The 22,731-nt window shown below is 34.2% G+C and overlaps 1 long non-coding RNA gene across 1 annotated transcript in view; it reads right to left on the bottom strand.

The window, feature by feature from the left end:
• Positions 1 to 2,316: 2,316 nt before the first annotated feature.
• The window catches only part of LOC126977102 (uncharacterized), a 31,337-nt gene continuing 10,922 nt past the window's right edge, over positions 2,317 to 22,731 (bottom strand). The window contains exons 2-3 of the long non-coding RNA XR_007732148.1: positions 9,009 to 9,114; positions 2,317 to 2,542 (exon numbers count right to left, since the gene is read on the bottom strand). This is a non-coding gene — a long non-coding RNA (uncharacterized LOC126977102). The remainder of the gene's footprint in view (positions 2,543 to 9,008; positions 9,115 to 22,731) is intronic.

Genomic DNA, 22,731 nt, shown 5'->3' with positions numbered 1-22,731 from the left:
GAGTGTAACGCAGAGCAGCTTGATTGTGTAGAGACGTTGCTTCTTTTTGTGTCTTCTACCGCATTTATCACAGGGGGGCTTCCGAAGTGCCGTTTCACCTGATTCCTGCCGCCAAATTCCACCTTCGCACGACACGCCCCAAATTAGAATATCATCCCCACCATCTGGATGTGTGGCGGTCCCCCACAATGCAGTTTGTAAGGAGCTTTCTTCCACGTAGCTAGTAAAATAAATTACTGATATGAGCAAATGAGACTTGACATCTTATGTCTCAAGGTGACGAGCGCAGTTGTAGTGCCGCTCGGAATTTTTGGGTCTTTAAATCTTTCTTTTCTAATCTTGAGCGGCACTGCATTGTATTGGGCAGGGCGTATCAGTTACTATCAGCTGAACAACCTGCTTGTCTTGTCCCTCATTTTCATAAAAAACGTACTACTAAGCTATGGAATGACCTTCCTAGTCCGGTGTTTTCGGGACGATACGACATGAGTACCTTCAAAAAAGGCGCGTATACCTTCCTTAAAGGCCGGCAACGCTCCTGTGATTCCTCTGGTGTTGCAAAAAAAATGTGGGCGGCGGTGATCCCTTAACACCAGGTGTCTTCCTTTTCAATAAAAAAATATATTGCGAAGTCGAGCAAAACCAAGTGGTATGGCCGTACCAATTTTCTCGAAGCAGTAAAGGCCATTTTCGACCACCTTTAACTTCGTTGTGGATAAAACAAGAAACCTGAATTCATTAACCAAGCAGCCATTGTATAAACACGTTATAATTCAAATTTCGTTCAATTTGAATCAGTAGTTTAATATTTATCCTAAGTCAAAGTTTCTTAATTTTGTCACTGACTGACTGACTGAACATAAAAACTCTACTTCTAGCAGACATAGAAGCTTCTGACTTAGAATACAATTATTGTTATATTTAGGAACATATTAGTGCGTACATTAGACCCGAGCCAAGCTGGGCCGGGTCGCTAGTATATTATAATAATCAGTTCATTAAGTCTCCACACCCCACTCTATTCTCTATGACATGTGTTATATTCCTCTGTTAATAATTTATTACTTAAAAATAACCGTTATATTGTTTGTATTATATTATTAATCTGGTTTCCTTTTAGTGAAAACACAATTAGCATTGAAACATTGGAGTTAAACTTTAAACAGAAACTTGTGAGTTCCGATCGGTCGTTAACCTCGTTAAAATGTATATATATGTCCAAATTTGTCGATAACAGGATTATAATAAATAGTTTTATTGAACCTATTTTAAATGGCCGTTGGCAAGGTGGCAAAAGTCGAACACATTAATTTATGTACAAGCCTTCATATGTTAAGTGTTAGTTTTTAGAATCAAATTGATAGCTGCAAAATATATTTTAATAGTGTAATGGAATATTTTTGAAACTTTATTACTTTATTTTAAAAAATAGTACGGTAATTTAATATTTCTAAAGCTAAAAAACGGCTAAAATCTTGGTGTACTCATATCCCACTCAATCGTATATAATCGATTTTGACATAGTTGTAGGGATTTTTGCCTGAAATCTGCCGCCGTTGCACATGAGAAATGACACGCTAGCCCATACGGCAAAAGAGAAAGCCGATCCACAGTGCGCTCTTTTCGCCTCCAACTCGACTCTTGACGACAACGGAAAAACACCGCCGACCATCCAGTGTCCCCACGCTGTTTCTTCTGCATATCAATGATATGTTGGACACCTCCAACATACATTGCTATTCAGACGACAGCACTGGTGATACCGTATACACGGGCCATGCAGGTCTCTCTCAGGAAATCGTGGACAAGTGCCGGGAGAAACTTGTATTTTCTATCTAATCTTCTCTTGAGAAGGTCGCGGAATGGGATAAATTGGACAAGTTTCAATTTGCGAAGATATTGAGTTTTCAGAAGACTCAATTTTTCGCGTTTACCACTAAAAAACTTGTGCGGTGTTTCCGGGACAATACGACATGTGCACTTTCAAAAAAAGCGCGTACACCTTCCTTAAAGGCCGGCAACGCTCCTGTGATTCCTCTGGTGTTACAAAAGATTGTGGGCGGCGGTGATCACTTAACACGAGGTGACCCGCACGCTAGTTTGTCCTCCTATTCTATAAAAAAAAGAAAGAACATACTCAAAGTACTGATGGATAGGGGTCCAGCTAATGGGTAGGGGGTGTAAAGGTCTTTTTTTAAAGTTTTTCCAAAATCCTCATAACCGCTGGCTCATAGCAAAAAAAATAAACTTGCATTTCAAGTAGGTATGGCACGTATTAAATACAGATGTTTTAAAAAAAAATCAAATTTTCTTCTAAACATTAAATATCAACATTACTACGGACGGTGTTTTCAATGGGGAATCAGGCAATTTCTGCATTCCGGCACCCCACACCCGTCGTGCAGCGGCTAAATATGGTGTTGAGAATGCAGTTAAGTGCCACTGGATCGTTGGTTGTCACCGGCCTTAGGATGCCCTCGTCTCCTCTTGCCCAGCCTCATTGAGGTGGTGGTATGTGGGGGTTGCCGAGCCATTGTTGTATCTTTAAAAGAAGTAATAAGATCAGAGTAAGTATATACCCCATATATAATATATATTTGAGGTATATTAGAGTATTTGACAACTTCTGTGATGCTTGGAAGCTCCTCTGGTAGAAGGAGGAGTGCCCGGACCTAATATCCACTTCATCGATACTCTAAAAAAAACTGAGTTTGCTATTGCAATGAGTATGTTGTTGAAAATACCAGCAGCGCATACGCTGCTATTCATAAATACAAAAAAAAATTAAAAATTCCCTCAACGTCTCATAGATTTCTTGTATCTATGACAGATTCAACATAGATTGTGATTTAAATTATTTGGAAAACGTTAAAGCTGTAAATGTTGATTGAACAGTTTGGCAACGAGTTTTTACCACTTCTTCTCATGTTAAAAAGCATAACTTTTGACATTCATAATTGTCTTTAAAGGCATAAAAGGTTTTAGGTTATTTTCTCAAAATTGATTCCTTTAGAATTCTTTTTGATGTCATTTCTAATATACTAGATACTACTACCGCTTCGGAAACAAATGGCGCTCTGAGAGAGAAGAAGGGGCGCAAGAAACTCTTGCAGCATTCTTTTTTTGTTCTCTTTTCAATAAAAATATAAAACATTGTACAGTCATTTCTATCGCTATAAAATAATCATAATCTAGTCCCAGGCTGGCCGATCACTTAGATATTCAGGTGTGGAGTAATTACTTTTATGTGGAGGATTTACGACAGAGCCATTTTTTTTATAAAAAATTCAAATTTATTTATAGGTAATGCCTGAACAGTGGCTGGGACTTTATTATAAAAGTGTATACATTTACCCTTAAAGCTATTTTGTATGTTATGAAGCCTCCTAGAATAAGTTACAAGCAATCCCTTATTTCTAGCGTTATAATAATGAAAATCACTATTACGAGCAAAAAGGTGACGATTTTTGTGAACGTATATTAAATTTTTATAAATGTACTGACAATGAACAGTCATAATATTAAATTTCTTTAATTTTTTCTATGAGAGACTGTCTATAACCAAGTTGATATACAGCATGAACAGCTCTCTTTTTTTTCTCTCTTTAATTTGATCTATATGTATGAAGTGATATTGATTTGATTTAAATATGATTATCAAACCTTAAATGAACATAAAGGGTGACATGGTGGTACCCAAGGGAAGGCAAAAGGAAAAGAGGCCGACCACAGAAAAGGTGGGACGATGACTTAAGACAAGTGGCAGGAGTCACATGGAACAGAGTGGCTCAAGAAAGAAAGGAATCGAAAAGATTGGAGGAGGCCTTTGCCGACTGGTTAACAGATCTAGGAAAGATAACCAAGCAATAAATACTAGTTTAAATTTATTCATATCTATTAAGTTTAAGATTTTAATGCTAGTCCTTTACATAAGTTTAAAAATTCATTGCACTAAGAGATCTGAATAAAAGGCTATATTATTATTATAATTATTATTATTATTAAATAAACATAAAAAAACACACAAAAGTATAACTTCTTCATTTGTTTAAAAACAAACATAAGTGTTTACTAAATTGTACTAAAAAACCTTAAAACATCCAAATACAGCTTGATTTTTGTCTTTCGTCGAATAGTTATTAAGGTATAAATTATTACACTACAAAGAAATTTATTTATATCCACCTGAGGCCAACAACCGTAATGCTAAAATTGATTAAAACGTCAACCCAAGTTGAGCAATGGCTACTATAAACAAAAATTAGACATTTGAGTTTAAATTATACTAAGCTTGTTTATATTTTATTTGATTGTCTCATTATATTGTAAATATAATATTATGTTTGTCAAAACTTTATGGGCAAAGGGTCTGCAATTTATATTTGTTTTTTCATGGCCACCTGATTCTAAGAACAATATTACGGAAAAGATCCCAATCCGTGATCATATTATGTGTTATTGTCGTACAGTCTACAAGACCACCACTACAAGATTTCAATACCTTATACTACGGCCACACTAGGTACCTTACCACCCACCACCCTGTTACCACAATACAGTAATAGAACACTACTTCAACTTCATAAGAGCGCATGAATCGACGCACATATAAATTTGTCAATCGTTATACATTTCCCCCCTTATTCATAATGGTCCACTAACTTAAAATAGCCGCTAAGGAGTGTTTTTTCTCATTTTGACTTAGGTGAATAGAAGAAGATAGAGTGAGAATTAGCAATACTTTAAGTTAGCAGACTATTATGAATAAGGGGGTTATGGTTTACCACCACTTCGGAAAAGGTGGAGCTTTAATAAGAAGAAGTGACAAGAAACTCATTGCAACTCTTTTAAATTAATATTGACAGCTTCATCATTCTACAGATTATTTTAATTACAATCAATGACAAACGATATACACAAAATACTCTTATGTCTAGAGAAACAAGAGTAAGTTAAAAATAAAAATAAATGTAAATTAAGAATACAGATGTACCAATTCACTTATACTGTTAGGAATTATAGAAGTATAAATAAATTAATTTTAAAATTAACAATGTAAAGCAGAGTTCCTGATGCCAGAGTCATCCAGCCACCAAGAGTAGCACACGTATGTTGCGTGGACCATTCATAACCTCACCTGACCTTATTATTGGAAAGGAAACGACCCACTCAACACCACTAAATTTCCTCGGGAAGTGCTGTAGTTACACTAGGATTTACGAGATATCGTATTGAGCTACATAGTAAAAACTAATAACAACAATGGTACGGTACTTTGATGAGCAAAACTGCCAGTTGCCAAATAGATACTTTTATTTTACTTCAGTATATTGTAGCATACATCTAAGTATAGCTTTAATTATTGCCATAAGCTTTGCCATGTCGCCGTTGTGTGGCCGTATTACTAATGTGGCATTTAATGTGTTTTTTTGTTCAAATAAGTTGAAACTATTTGTTATTTTTTTAAAGTGATAATCCTCACTTATAGAATTAATACACAAATAAAATTTGAAAACAAAATTTTATGAACGATGCGGGACTCGGACCCATGACCGCGTTCCGTGCGAGTACTCATCCAAATGAGCTAACCGTTCGAATCCCGCATCTTACAAAAAATTTTGTTTTAAAATTTTATTTATGTATTAATCCTAGAAAATAAGTTGAGTGGGGATTTTAATGTAAACTTTGCATCGGATACAGCGAATCCGTTGACTGAGTTTTTGGATGCCAAATTTTATGTGAAAATGTGCAGCAGTCACACTGTATCAACAACAAGATCAAAAACAGTAATTGACGCAGTATTCTAAAGATATATTGAACATATTAAGACCAAAGTATTTATTTCATACTTTAGTTATCATAAGCCTCTTGTATCATTTATCGAATATGTAAGCTCTGAGTCTGTATACATCTATGTCATATATATGAATAAAACGCCTACACGCCCATAAAAATATTAGCCAATTTAAAAAGAATAGTGATGTACACAGTGTCAATACTCGAAACAAACATAAACTCGCAATTCCATCTACTAGGCTCCGTAAAATTGCTAAATCTTTTAAAGTGGATTGTGTTATATTTTTTATCTACACCCATGCTTTAAATCCTCTATTAAAGATTCTGAAACAGTTAGCTTATTGCCAACATTAAAACACCCAATGTTTTAATAACCATTACATCACCCAAAAGAGTGTTGTAATGTTGTACTGAATTTCATAACAACACTCCTATTTTTTTTTCATTCCCTTCATGCTCAAAGAGTTTTAACATACAGCCACATTCTTATTGCGCGATGCGTGGCATCTGTATGAATTTCAAAAAAAGAACATTTTGGTTTACGCGCGTTCCACACCACCGGAACGTCGCGCGCCGTAAAAAAACGTAGGTTATTCGAATCCCCGCTATTTTTCTTCGATATTTTTACTGTTTTTTTTACAAAAAATGAGCGATTAGTTTCCAAAAGAACATAATATTCAAGTGAATTTTAATTATTGCACTATACAAAATATAAATTACTACTAAAATAAATAATACTTTCATTAATACTTAGATTATTTGTATAGAATTAGAAATGGGTGATATTAGGTTACTACTAGGACTGACTGTTTTAATGTTAGCAGTAAGCTAACTGTTTCAGAATCTTTTAGAGGATTCATATTTTGGGTGTAGATAAAGTCTTGTATGCAACTGTTGATAATTAGGTATTAAAACACTCATGTGATACTATTATCACAATCGGCTTCGCCTCGTGAGATAAATCCACATTCGTGTTTTAATACCCCTTATTACACAACAGTTGCATAAATAACTAATAATAAACTCCCAAATGAAAATTAAATGTTACTTATTAAAAAATTTAAATGTATCGTAAAAAATAAATTAACATCTAAGGCCTATTATAAGGTGAAAGATTATTTGAATGATAAAGATAGTTGGAATTAATGTTCTATATTTTGTTAATGAATATTGTTATACTCATTTGAATGCTATTTTAACTTTTTTACTTCATCCACTACAACTACTTGCACTACATAACTTATAAAGTTTTACAGTGAATAAAGATATTTTGACTTTGACTTTGAAAATGTTAAATAATTACCAAACCTTACATCACTATGATTAAAGATCATAACGGTCACTAAAACCTACAACTATCAGTCCCGAAATTTTACATAAGTCTCATTATCTTGAAGCCAAAATATTTGAACGTTGCTCATACGTTCGCACATTTGATCACACATTTTCTTTAATTAGATTTATGAAGAATGAAACAAACATTATGTGGAACAAACCGCAATTCATCAGTGAAAACTGCATTCAAATCAGTATCAAAATACTGAGATTAGAGTGCACAAACGTACAGACAAACAGACAAAAATTCTAAAAATCACCGGTCTATACAATGGTAGTAATGTAGATTATATATCTATATGTACATTTTCAATATCAATAAAATAAGACCCACAATCCTAACCGTTACTGACAAACTCTTAATAAATACATACAATCTGATAATAATTAATCCTTTTTAACACTTTTCACATAAGTATGTCTCTCTGTACTTAATTAAAATCATATTATCTCAGTGTATTCTCTCGAACATAAAATTCAAGCACAAAAACAACGACTTTAACAAGGAAATGTCCTCATTTAGGCCGAAAACTGATTTTATTACAACGACACAAAGTCGATAAGGTGCGTGTTTGAGAAAGTAACCCGAAATAAGGTATGTTTGGAGTCCTACATGATAAACATAGCGGTACCTATATGAAAGCCGTGTGTTGAATGTGTGTCGTTGTTCGTTGTTCGAAGATTGCGGGAGGAACAGAACAGGATGTGCAAGATTCAATTTAAATTGGAAATATTTCTGGTATTAGGTTCGTTGAACTCGCTACTGACCCAATCTGGACTTAGCCTACGTATTCTTAACTAATTCGGTATTTTCTTATTTCCGTTGATATATATAAATATGAATTTCCATTTTATTTTGTATATATATATATATATTTATATATATATTATTAATTATTTATTGATAATCAATAGCGTTACAGTGTAGCAATTAATAATAATAAATATCCATTTATATTCTCCTCACACAGATTTTAAAGCTAAAAAGAACAGTAGTGTTACATTTTTATAAGCTGGTATTTTGTGAGGAGCTGGTGTCTGAAGTAGGTTGACCCTGTATTACTGATCACCAGGACCTCACGCCTAAATATAAGGATGACAATTATTAAAATATTATACATGTGTACTAGTAGCTAGAGAAGCATTAAAAATAGCAGTAGATTATTTTATACTTGAAAATTACTAGCAATATAATGTGTGTGTGTGAGAGTGTATAAGGTTTTCTGTGGAGGTATAGTCCAATTTCTGTAATCACTCTTTCAAGATTAGCTTGCATTAGTTCTATTGAGATGGTGAATTGACAGCACTTTGTTTACCTTATTGTAAAGGTTATTTGTTACCTTGAACACAGAAGAATCAGTGGGAGAAACTAGCATTAAACAATATTCTTTCACAGATTCAATCTTTTCGTCGTTGTGCTTTATTTATCTCCTGATCGTAACTGATAAGGCTACGTTTTTTTTTAAACTGTTTGCAGGATAGGATGTCAAAAAACACTGGAACCGTAGTATTTGTAGAAGTATTTTAATTAGATTTTCAAAAATGTTAGTTATTAGGACTATAGCGCCAAAATCTTAGCGAATGTAGGGTTTTATAACGCGTATCACCAGACCTTACAAAGATATAACCACATAATATATTTAACTTTATAAAACCCTTGTGCAGTCGAAGTTGCAATATGCCTGTCCAATCTGTAATCTCCATTATGCTATATATGTCACACAACTGCAGGCTGTACAAAAGAAATTCTTGCGTATTTTAAACTATCGTATGAAAGGTGTGATCGGAAATAATAATAATAATTTGCCGCTTATACCAGATATTTTAGATCTAAATGGTAATACAATTCACGATGGCAAGTGTCCTGATATACTGACCCTGGTGGCTTCATCACAGCGCTGGTGTGGGACGGGACTTGCGTCGATACTCTGGCTCCTTCTTATGTCCAAGCTACTTCAGTTTGTGCTGAGGTAGTGCTGGGTTCTGGAAACCCAAGCGATGTCAGCTGTTTCGGTCATAGAATCGACCTAGCTATCCAACGCGGATATACTGCCAGTATTCTTGGTACACTTTCCAGTAGAGATACTTTTAATTTAATATCATCATATTTATTATTGTAAATATACTAATACTAAGCATTGTTTTGATTTAATATACATGTTTTGAATAAATATATGTTTACAATTTATTTTTCTTAGCAGTAAAACAATATTAATGCATTATTAATGTGATTTAAATGCTATGAACCTATCGAAATGTCTATAATTGACAGCATTTAGCTGATATGATAAGCAAATAATAAATGTAGGTAGGTATCGAAGCTTATAACTCGGATTGTCAAATGTCAATAATGCGATGATCAATTATTAAACTTTAACCTTTATTAAAGATACGCTAATTTAAAAGGTTTGGTAATTTGATCCAAGGCACACAATGATTAGATTAAGGTTTTTGTTTAACAAACTGGCCATGTGTTGTGTGAAAATATTTGAAATCTTGTTTTCATATTGTAAAACTTAACCACAAAGGTATCGCTACACACACAAAACAACCAAAACAGCACAATGACATATTAAAACTACGGTGATGATTCAATTTATGTATTATATATATTATATTCTTGTGCTTAATACTTACATAATGTAACGCTCTTAAAAGTAACTTACTAGAGTTATTTATTCTGAAAGATCTTATTATAGTATTTTATACAACAGTTGTAAAATGATGGTCAAAAAACACGAGTGGCGCGGATTCGCCTGCGACTCACATCGCAATAAATGACGCCACGAGCGTTTTTTGTCCTAGTTATACATTGTATCGCATACAATATTTTTTCTACGACTTGGGTATTTAATTTATTAATAAACAAACAAATACCACAAGTTTTCGAGTTGCCGCTTTAATGTATTGTATACATACGTAACTCTGGTGAGTGGTTTCAGTTTTTATTAAAGGAATGGCAAAGGTACACCCATACAGCCAACGCGGGAAATTTGAAAATTACAAAATATACCTAGCAGCATCTTGACAAATTATACTGACAAGTTTTTTTTAACTGTTTAGTCTAATGATGTATACATGAAAATATTATATATGTAATATAATATTATGGTGCTACATAATATTTCTATGAACCTACCATACCCAAAGATAATTTAAACACTACGTTCGTACCTACCATATCTACTACCTAGCCTAGATTTAGTGACTGTACTGTACTGTAGACAATGCTTTTTTAGACCATAGAGTAAAAATTTTTCAGAGACTCAATGAAGTATGTACTTATATAATTAGTTATCTTGGCTTTTTAAATGACAGATACAATTAGAGGAGTACAAAAAAAATCTTATCAGTTTAGCGCAAGATATGGAAAATATATATTTTATATCCTAGATAACTAGGTTCACTTCATTTATCAATTCGTAGTAAATTCTAATGTTCTCGTAATGCAAAGAAGCAATTTGCACCTTGCCATGGCAATATGCAAAAGACTAGGATTCCGGATTGGAGAAGCATGCGGCGCTAGTCCAAGCATACTCAAGCTATAATAAATACGCATTGGCGTACCTACAGGGTGGCGCAGTGTGCACGACAGGTGTTCTTCCGGCACCAGGAAGGGTTCTTATAAACCCGTGTTGACGAAAATTTCCAATCAAATGGTTTATTGCTGACGCTGTGGGTGCAATGCGCACATTAGAATGACGAAATGCAGGCTGTGTCAATACAATACACTGTTGGTTTGAAAAGTAAAATTCAATTATTTTTGTACGTTGTTCGATCGCGTAATGATTAATAATAATGAAAAGAAATAATAATAATTAAAATAGTTATAAAGAATTCAAACCACATAGCTCATTCTGCGCCACCCGATACAATAAACGACTAGACTCACAATCACACTAAAACACGTTTTTCTGCAGACAGCTGCAGAAAAACGCAGAGCTTACGAGTCTATTGGGCAGAGTTTTCGTTCAGTTGTGTTTCGACCGCGCTTTAAATACAACGACACGCAATGACAGCGTTCAGTGAAAAACTGTTCAAATAACAGCATATTCAAATTTAAAAAGACGGAGTGTTGAATTTTTCAGGTAAGTGCCTTTTAAATATTATATATTCCCTTTTAAATTAACAAAGTTGCGTCACTAACTTGAGGTTTTTAATCGTTTTGCTAAATAATATCATTACGTTTGCTTAAACACACACACTGTTGTTCTTGACTCGTGATCGCGTCGGAGCTTCTAATGAACGTATACAATAGACTCCGAACACGAAATAAGGTGTGAATGTTAATAAATGTTTTAATGTTAAGTGTACAAGTTAATGTATAAGTATATACAACGCCGCTCGGACATTTTTGACGATCTTTTGATATTGATTATTTATTTATTTATTTTTATGATAATAAGGGACGAGACGAGCAGGACGTTCAGCTGATGGTAATTGATACGCCATGCCCATTACAATGCAGTGCCGCTCAGGATTCTTGAAAATTTCATAAATTCTGAGCGGCACTACAATTGCGCTCGTCAACTTGAGACATAAGATGTTCAGTCTCATTTGCCCAGTAATTTCACTAGCTACGGCGCCCTTCAGACCGAAACACAGTAATGCCTACACATTACTGTTTCACGGCAGAAATAGGCGCCGTTGTGGTACCCATAATCTAGCCGGCTTCCTGTGCAAAGGAGCCTCCCACTGGTTAGGAGTCTAGTAATTTATTGTATATCAATAGAAATATGACAAGCTAGGGCCCTTACTGTCAATATATGTGTAGGCAAACGTTACTCTCTGTCAAATTATCTCATGACAAAATTCAGTAGAACTGCATAGGTCTACAGTACAGTCTACGGAACTGCCGCCGCAGCTATTTCTACCGCAAAAAGACAGAGAGAGTGAGAGGTGAAATTACAGGTTCATGAGGATTAAATTACATTTTATTAAAATAAAATACTTTATAATAACACGTAACTTTTAATTTTGAGGACGACCGCGACTGTTGCAACGGTTATATTAATAATATTACATAATGCTCCGTACTTTTGTGATAATAGAAACATAATACGACGCAAGTCATATTCAAATTCAAATATTTTTATTCAAAATGGGATATGGCATCACTTATTGAAAGTCAAAAACTAAATACCAGTGGGAGGTTCCTTTGCACAGGATGCCGGCTAGATTATGGGTACCACAACGGCGCCTATTTCTGCCGTGAAGCAGTAATGTGTAAGCATTACTGTGTTTCGGTCTGAAGGGCGCCGTAGCTAGTGAAATTACTGGGCAAATGAGACTGAACATCTTATGTCTCAAGTTGACGAGCGCAATTGTAGTGCCGCTCAGAATTTATGAAATTTTCAAGAATCCTGAGCGGCACTGCATTGTAATGGGCAGGGCGTATCAATTAGCATCAGCTGAACGTCCTGCTCGTCTCGTCCCTTATTATCATAAAAAAAAATTGAACCCATTCGAAAACTTATGCCTCAGACCTGAGAAACGCAAGCAAGAAACTCAGCGGGCTTCTTTTCGTTTCATTAAAATATGGCTACAACATGAGGACGGTCGCTCTATTCCCTGTCCATGTCCTTCCGCCGCAACCCGCTCTCGCCTCTCGCTTCCTCACGAATCAAGCACATCTCACCTATAACTATGTATGTAGTTACAAACCTATCTTGGATGACACCAACTCCAAAAATTACAACAATCGTAACTAGAGTTAGATTTAGTAATAAGATTGTATAAAAATACGCATTTTTTTTATACTTTTTAGTGCATTAGAAATTTTACCACAGATCGCACTTGCCTTACTGTACGTCGTTAAAGAGTCCCATTGATAATGGGGGGGGGGGGGGGTAACACGGGTTGGCGCGATATTGAGTTATTCGTAAATTTATCTTGCTATTGGTATGTAAAGCAAATTTAAGACTTTTATGGTTTTCTCATAGATGCCATTGTCAGATCTGGATCAAAATGGACCACACGGGAAACACCAGCTTTCAAATAAAAAAAGAATTATCATAATCGGTTCACCCAGTCGAAAGTTTTGAGGTAACAAACATAAAAAAAAAACATACCGACGAATTGAGAACCACATCCTTTTTTGAAGTTGGTAAAAAATTATCTTTTGAATTTCGTAATACATTTGCTATGAACATGCTCTGGGATCTTGTTTTCGCGCAAAACGCCTTACAAAAGACGCACTTGATACTTATATATATATGATATACTTGACTTAGCAAAGTTGTAGGCATAATAAGCTTATGTTTGTTCTTAGTGCTAAAATTATGGTTACGACAGTTTCTAGCAAATTCTTTGTGCCCTATGTAGTATATACATGTAAAAAATTATCAATAATATATTGAGAGGCAACAGTTAAGGTCTTTCAATTTTGCTCTCAATGATTCTTTTTGAACATTTTCATTATTGCCACTGTTTTGTGCATCGGAAACATACAGAGAGTCAACGCTAAACAGTTCATTATTCCCATTAAAAAGCCAGCTCTTCAATATCCGACTTGTTCACTATAATATTGAATCACATGTCGTCTGCAGTTTATTTGGCCAGTATTAATGTTAACGCACGCCTGACATTGAGCGAATTATTTTCGATTCATTAAACGTTATCAAGTCACATTCCAAGCGTGATCAAAGTTAATTTGACATTTTTTAAACCCGCTCAGTCACTTTGAGCATAATTAAAACACGCTTTGATTTACTTCATCACTTACATTAAATACTGTATTACTGATATTATAAATCTGAAGAGATTTTTTGTTTGTGAAATTGTTAAAGTCCGCTGAATTACCGATCGATAAAAAGTTCTTATTGTAAATATCCCGTCATATAATATCACTGACTCACACCTTGGTACTAAGATTTCGGCAGGCAATTCGCCTGTCATATGTCTAACTTGCAGTTAAGAGATGGACGATACAGACAAAAAGATGTTTGATAGATGGAGAGGTTTGATAGGCATTAGAATTAGAATTATGCTTGGAACACTACGAAAACGGTGGACTGATGAAGTAATAGGACATGCTGGAAAAGATTTAAAACTGTTTTGATTAATACAATAATAGTCTTAAGTTTACTTACAGTTACTAACAATAATTAGATAAGGCCTAAAACTCTGTAACTCAGTACGGAAATAAAATGTTTTTTTTTAATTCCGTCTGATTATTATCTATCAGTACATCGTAGTTAGCCTGACAGAATAATATTTGTAAAGCAACTCTACCTATGATACTAATTATACTTTAATAACCGTTATTTGAAAATAAGCTTCAAATAGAACAGTTGATTACAATTTCTTAATTCGATTAAACATTATTATCATGTTACATTAACTAATGCAGTTCATTTACATATTGCCTGGATGCCCCAGGTATTCTATACAGCCTAGTGCCTGTGCCTAGGTATTGTGTAGAATGCATGCATTATACAGATTGCCTGTGATATGGTATTCCGTATTATAATACGAGGGCAGCACTGAAAATTTCGGGAATCAAGGAAGTGACACAACATTACTATTTAAAAATGTATTTATGCTTTTCGAAGTATTCTCCGCGAAATTTGACACATTTTTCCATACGATGGAACCAATCATTGAACCAACCATTCCATTCGGAAGTTGGGGTCTCCAAAATGGCCGTTTTGTAGGCGTCCACAGCTTGTTCAGGTGATGAAAATCTCTGACCACGCAATTTATTCTTTATTTTAGGGAAAGTATAGAAATCATTAGGGCTTAGGTCGGGGCTGTACGGCGGATGGTCTAATTATTCTATGTTTTCTTGCTCTAAAAACTCTTTTGTTTTGTGCGCGGTGTGACAACTCGCATTGTCGTGATGGAGGATGATGCGGCGGTTGCAGTTCTCTTTACGGAGTTCAGAAACGACCTGTGGCCCACAAATGCTAGCATACCATTCTGCATTAACCGTTCTTTCTTCCTCAAGAGGAATAGTCGCAACATGGCCGGTTTTGGAGACAAACGTGGCCACCATTTTTTTTTGCAACACTCCGTGAACGAACATTTTTTGTTGGCTTTAACTCATTTTCGAACACCCAAACTCGTGACTAGTTTTTTGTTTCGGGTTCGTACGCGTATATCCAAGATTCGTCACCTGATACGATGTTGTATACATCATTTGAGGATCCCGCGTGGAATCTTTCGAGAGTTCTGACGCACCAAGTAACGCGACCCGCTTTTTGCTCTTCACAGAGCAAATGCGGTATCCATCGGGGAAACAACTTTTTTACACCTAATTGTTCATGCAAGAATATTTGTATTTGACTCATTGCCACTTCATGCCAATGTCTAAAGTTGCCTGAATTTCTCGGTATGTCACATGTCAATCTTCCTCAATCAGCTTACGCACAGCATCAACGTTTTCTTTGGTGACTGCAGTTTTTGGACGACCTTGACGGGGATCATCACTGAGCTTGCCGCGTCCACGTTGAATTTCAGTAAGCCAACGATAAATTGTGGTTATGGATGGGGCTTCATCACCAAATGCAGAAATCATCCGGTCAACACACTGTTTTTGTGTTAAACCACTTCGAAAGTCATAATAAATCATCGCTGTAGAATTTTCTCGAGTCAATTCCATTTTCTCAACGACAAAACAAGTTTGGCAAGACCTTGTGACAAGACCGAGAATCTTTTTTTAAATAAATAAATGGTATTCGATTTTTAAAACCAAGGAGTTTTCAGTTAAAAAGATTTTAATATGACAGGAACAGTGGAAATATTCCTTTCCCGAAACTTTTAGTGCAGCCTATGTATACTAGCTGACCCAACAAACCTTGTATTGCCATATAAAGTAATAAAAGAAAATTCAATAAATAAAATTTATCTTACTACAATAATTATTATATTCGATTGCCATCTTGCAACTCTATTGTTGAAACCCTGTGGATGAAACAGAATAATATAAAAATCGCGATACAAAAATAGTTGTTGATTGTAGAGAAGTGAAAATTTTTAAGTTGTGTGTATTTTTCAATGCTGAATGATAATCAAAGAAAAAATAAAAAAGTTTGCCAAATAAATAAATAAAATATTTAAGGGCGGGGCCACCTATCATTTAGGGGTATATAAAATAGATGTTCGCCGATTCTCAAACCTATCCGATATGCACACAAAATTTTATACAAATCGGTTTATGGGGTTTCGGAGGAAATTGGTAACAAACACCGGGACACGAAAATTTTAAATATTAGAAGAAAGTAACTTTTTCATTTGTGTGATGGTATATAACTGGAAACCATTAACCATTTAAGAGTTATACACCGAACTTAAATCCGCCTCAGCTTCTAGTTAAATAAAGTAAGTCAGTAAAAACCTGCTCAGAGATATGTCACATCCGATATCTAAGAATATTATATTAATTTTGTGAGTAAGACTTAAATACATGACGAAATACTACAATCAACAATCATTTTGTTGGTCTGTACTGGCATCTTATTGTAATTAATTTGTTTTTATCTATGTCTGAGAATTTATAATATAATTTCAAGTATTTTCATAGGAACGAAAGGATTGAAGTAAATTATATACTCAAAATTAATTAACAACAAACAGGCATTGCAAATGAATCAGTTTTGGATTCATTCGTTAACTGGAAACTAAATACAATGCAATTTTAGGTTTTATTTATTTTATTTTATTTATTTATTTAAATTGCGTTACATGCGACTTAGTTACTAAACAAAGGTGTTTATAATTACGTATACCAATGACTTTTTTAATAATATAATAATATTGACACACTTTTTACACAAATTATCTTGCCCCAAGTTAAGCATATATAGCCTGTGTTATGGGTTACAAGACAATGATATATTTAATACAATATACTTACTTAAACATACATATATTCATATAAACATACATAAATACATTTAAACATCCATGACTCGGAAACAAACATCTATATTCATCATATAAATGCTTGCACCTACCGGGATTCGAACCCGGGACCTCTAGCTTAGTAGGTAGGATCGCTAACCACTCGGCTATACAGGTTGTCAGACAGGTGTAGTACTAAATAATTTATAAACTAAGTTGTGACACTTGTAACGGGGTATATATAGGTCAAACAGGTCGAAATTTCGAAATTAGATTGAAGGAACATATTGCCGCATTTAGGAATAATCATCCCGAAAAGTCACACTTCGCGAAACATTTAATTGATACAGGTCACTCACTCGGAAACAATAATAATTTTAATATTTTACATACATGTGAAAAAGGATTTCGATTAAATGTGTTAGAGCAATTAGAAATAATAAAACACAAAAAAAAATGTTTACATTGTTGAATGAACAAACAAATTTAGTCCCATCACCTTTGTTACGTGTCTCTTCCGGGGGTAATACGTCACAACAGCCGACCAATCACAGCGCGTCATTTCATGGGACGAGGGTATAAAACAGCGGCTGCCGGTTTATTTGATTCAGTCTCGTGCCAGATTTTGGCGAGACAACAAGTCCTGAGGATGCCTTGTGTAGAGGCGAAACACATGTCGAATTGTTTTAAAAACAAATATTGGCGGAATTAACACTAAAGAATACTTAAATCATTTGTATACTAAATAATTATCACATGCACCTCGTAACACACAGCAATAAACGACAGAGGGGCAGATATTCAAATATTTTTTTCCTCTAAGTAGGTATTCATTAAAAGATAGTAACTTTTGCAGAGTTTATGAATTTTTTATATTGGTTTTGTTTATTTAGTTTCAAACTGTAATTTGTTTGTTTAGTTTCAAACTGTAACAACTAATTTTCATTTGAAACATCTGCAGATAGTATTTTAATCGGAATGAACGTTAAGTGAAGTAGATATTGTATTCTATCAAAAGTCAGCCATGCTAGCTGTGTGTTATATTTTCTAGTTACTTAGATAATTTATACGTTTAAATAGAGCCTCTTGCTGTAAGACAACAGGTAAAACAGGCGAGGAAAATTAGTTTAGTGTGCCTGACAAGCTAGGTCTTACACTCGCGGTTTTTTATAACACTTTGTGTTAGTGTGTGAAAATTTCTCAAAATAGAGTTTAGTTTTAAATTCATTTTTTTTTCAACGTTTTGACAGCTGTCATAGTCAATCTAGACGTTTAAATGATGATCTAAGTCTAGTTTGATGAACTGCCTTTTTTATCCTGTGACCTCCACGGTCTATCACCCCACCGGGGTTTTCGTAATGGCAGTGTACTGTAATCGAACCGACTAAATTCGCTAGGCAGACCCATTACCCATGCCTAGAATATATTGTATGATAGAAGTTCTACATTTAATACTAAACACCACACGCATATTTATATATGTATATAGTAAGTCAAACAGAGCAAACTTCAACTTTCATAGACAACAATGAATAGCAAACAGATTCATCTACATTGTTAATTAGAACATTGTTGTTTGTGTGTACCACTCATGTGCTACTGACACTTTGTACGTAAAACTTACGTTTCTATGGTAACATAATATTTGTTTTAAGACATTCAAATCTAACAACATCTGGGTCGACCATTGTTTTTAACTGTTTTCTTTTTATATTTTTATTTACACGTCATAGTAAACGTAAATGTTTGTCCTGTGAGCTTCTTTGACTTGAAGGATAACTTGTCGCGGCCGCGGGTTCTTATTCCTAGAATTAGCTAAACTAACCTTAATGATATAACATCTTTAGAAGATAAGCCATCTGGGAGCGAAAATCCTGTCAAAATTGGTCAGACTATTTCAGAAATAAGACGTTACAAGCAAAATTATTAAAAACACTACATAGTACCCTATGGGTTCGTAGCCCAACAATCGTTTACTTTATAATTTAACAAGCATTTTAACAAATGAATGTTCATTAAATATTTGAGACTTCTACCGGTTTATGGTTTTATTATAGGTTACTAAACTTAAGGTATGAAGTGCTAAAAGACCAATAATTCTTTCTGATGCTATTATAAGAATAAGTTGTAAATTTACCCAAATTAATTGCGTAAGTTTATTATATTGCCGTTAATTATAACACTTTTTATTAGCTATACGCTCCTTCATTTCAAACAAAAAGTGGAATTTATAATATATTTTATGTTACTATAAAGACTTTTATGGACTGTAATTCACATTTGGAATCGATTATTCAGTATGATATGTTTTTATAATTATTATTATATTAATATATCCTCATGTACGAATGTCTCAGGGATATGATAAACACAGTGATTTGGTCAAATCTCGGAGGATGTTAAAATAACAACACGGTTTTATCATTTCTCTAAACAAATCTAGTGATTTGACCAAATGCCAGAGTTGCTCCGTAAAATGACGAAAAGGCTTTTCTTTGGTATTTAAAAGGTTTTTTTTAGTTTTAGGTCGCAGGTGGAGAGGGGTGAGAGGGGAAGGGGGAGAGAGGGATATGTCTTCTGTCCCCTGGCTCACTCCCCCACTCCCATGAAAAGGTAACTCACCATTCCTTTGAAAATCAAATTAATGTAACCTAACCTCAAAACAGATAAAAGTTTCTCTAAAGGCCAAGTAGAATGTAGAAGGTGGAAGTTCAGGTCTTGGCTCTTGATCTGCTATGAGATTAAAGTAAAAACTTAATAATGTCTATTTTAGGTAGTAGGATACGTATTAATATGTAGTATATACTACGAATTAATATATTCCACTCAAAGAACGATCAGGCGGAGGGGATACGCGGGGCCTCGAATTAAGCGGGGCCTGTAGCAATTGCAACCCTTGCTATGTGGTTAATCCGGCACTGCTTAAGTCTAAAGCTAGCTTCGCTCGCTTTTACATCCTAAGTTCTTCTAGTCGCGTCACTTATTGTCATTTCACGGAACCAACCCTGGCATTTGATCAAATCACTAAATTTGTTTAAAGAAATGATAAAATCGTGTTGTTCTTTAAATATACTCCGTGATTTGATCAAATCTCTTAGGGAATCGACCAAGTCTCTGTTATTATCATTTTATTGCGACATGTATAAGTCTAATCAATAAATTCAATAATTTAAAGTTCCGGTTTCTCCTTTCAATTACTGCACAGTTAATAAAAAAGGGAGGAAGGCTTTTGACGCTCCACAATCGACCTAAAGTAACCTACTACCTACTACTACTACCGTACTACTTAAAATAATACTAAGTCCTCCGGCTCCAAAGAATATATATCAATATAAAGATATATTTTAGTATATATGCATCACTAGTTTTTAATTATCAATAAAACATTGGGCTATGAAGTAATTATGCAGTCAGTTTTTTTTCCAAAACATCATATAATTATTACAAAAAATTTTTTACAGCTTAATAGCTGTCAAAAAATTTTAAAAGTACTACCTACTAATAAACGAGATTTTTTTTTAAATATAAGTAATGTATGATATTGTATAAGGGTTTATACACACGAGCGCCAGCCGTACAGCCTATTATGATGTTTACGGTCAAATAGTACCTATACATTAGTATTATATATTTTATGGAAGAGCAGGACAGAGTGCACGGGTCACCTGGTGTTCGGTGATCACCGCCGCCACTCCACTGATGCTACCAGGGTGCGGCCTGCGGTGATGACTTACAATCATGTGAACCGTAAATTGCTCTTGACATGATCAGGATAGTGTTGGGACTGGCTCGGTATTGTAGCACGTCCGGTGGTGGAGAACCGTGCCGATGGTTTCACCGCAGTAATACGGAAAAGAAACTCAAAAATGGGTTGGAAAGGAGTCCCAATATTATTTTGAAGGTGAAAGCCGACAAACAGAAAGGACAGCGCATTCAAAGCGCACTGGATTTAGTTTATAAAGTTTATTAATTATATCAACTAATATAGAATAAGTTTGTTGTAATTTATTATAGTATTCACTAACAAGACTGTTTCACTAATATTTATATATGGACCTATTGTTGTCTAAAATAAATAAATATTAAATAAAATAAAAACATAGAACCCTCGATTCTCACATAGTCATAATGGTAAATACAAATTGTTTATTCAATTTAAATAAAACTTATTAGGCATCTTACAAATATAACCTTAAACTTATCTAAATGTCACTTAACGGTATTTTATTAACAAATCGCATTTTGAGGAATTTTGCGTATGCTTTGTCAAAATTAATATGACACTAATTATAGTTATATTATCGAAATAACAGGCACAAGCCTGCCGATAAAATACATTATAATGTACGTCCCACACACGCTACTCGCAATGTAGGTAAAGGTGATTTCACACTCAGCGTCATATAAATAGGAATGTGTTTTAATTGATTTGATAGATATATTATCTTCCATAATGACCTGAATGTAAGAACTTGATTTACCAATTGGAAAAGGTTCTTTTAAAATAATTATAATTAGTATAATATTTAGTCCATATGATTGGCAACAACCTGAAATATTGTTCGGAATTATTGGAATCTATATATCTCAGTGTACCGGACTATAGAACCCGCCCAAGTAACTACAAATTATGTCAGAACAGTAATTTAAAACGTATAAAAAACTTATATAATAGTGAGTACGCAGGTGCTGATTTTTTGCGATATCTAAGCAACCCTTTTTACATGAAATCTCAATACTTAATTCACACGAAAATAAAATTATATAACATGAACACGAAAACACTCAATCACCCACACCCTCACTCACCTACAACTATACACACACGCACACTCACCTGTTAAATATTATTATTATTAACGTATGTAATAATACTTACTAGTATAAAATAACATATATCATAACATACATCTGTATTATACTGTATCATACTATTAAGATATTGCATGTGATTATATAATATTACAAATACTAGAAATGTACTAGATATACTAACGAAAACAATATAATATTAACAAATCTTATAACTACATAAAATTAAAACTGATACTGGCATCATTTCCGCGTTGGATAGCTGGTCCGTTCTTTTGATTTACTATTAATTGAGTCATGATTATTTTAATAAGTGATTCCTATTAATGTTTTGTAATTATTAATTCTAAATTGGCATATTTGTAACGTTATTTAGTAAGTCTGTTGTAATGTAATTACCTATTCTAGTCTATTGTAAAGTTATATAGCTGTTGGATTATTAGTAACAAAAATAAAATTAAACGAAAAAACAAACGACTTCAAAAACCCTGTTCCAAAACAATAGATATAATAATTATGCACTTAAAATATCAATATAATTGCGTATTTTTATAAAATCTAATTAATTTATATAATTATAGTAACGATTATTGTTATTTTTTGGAGTCGCTGACATCCAAGGCAGGTTTGTAACTACATACATAGTTATATGTGAGATGTGCTTGAGTCGCACGCGCAATGTGAAGAGGCGAGAGGCGAGAGCGGGGCCGCAGCGGGAGGAGAGTCTTCTCCTTCCCTCAAATATGTGCGAGGGGAACGACGGCTGGTCCATGCGTCAACTCGTGAACAGGTGCTGCTTTTGGTGTCAGGTCGACCTGTAATAGTTAAATCATTGTATTTGTTGGATACAATTACTAAATATGATAGTAATAACGATCATCATGTTCACGAAGCATCCTTAAACAAACAATGAGTTCAAGCTCTAAAGTTTGATTATATTACTGT

This window comes from Leptidea sinapis, chromosome 43 (genome assembly GCF_905404315.1).
Source record: "Leptidea sinapis chromosome 43, ilLepSina1.1, whole genome shotgun sequence".
NCBI lineage: Eukaryota > Metazoa > Arthropoda > Insecta > Lepidoptera > Pieridae > Leptidea > Leptidea sinapis.
The sequence above is the reverse complement of the archived record's forward strand: the minus strand, read 5'-3'. Positions and strand labels throughout refer to the sequence as shown.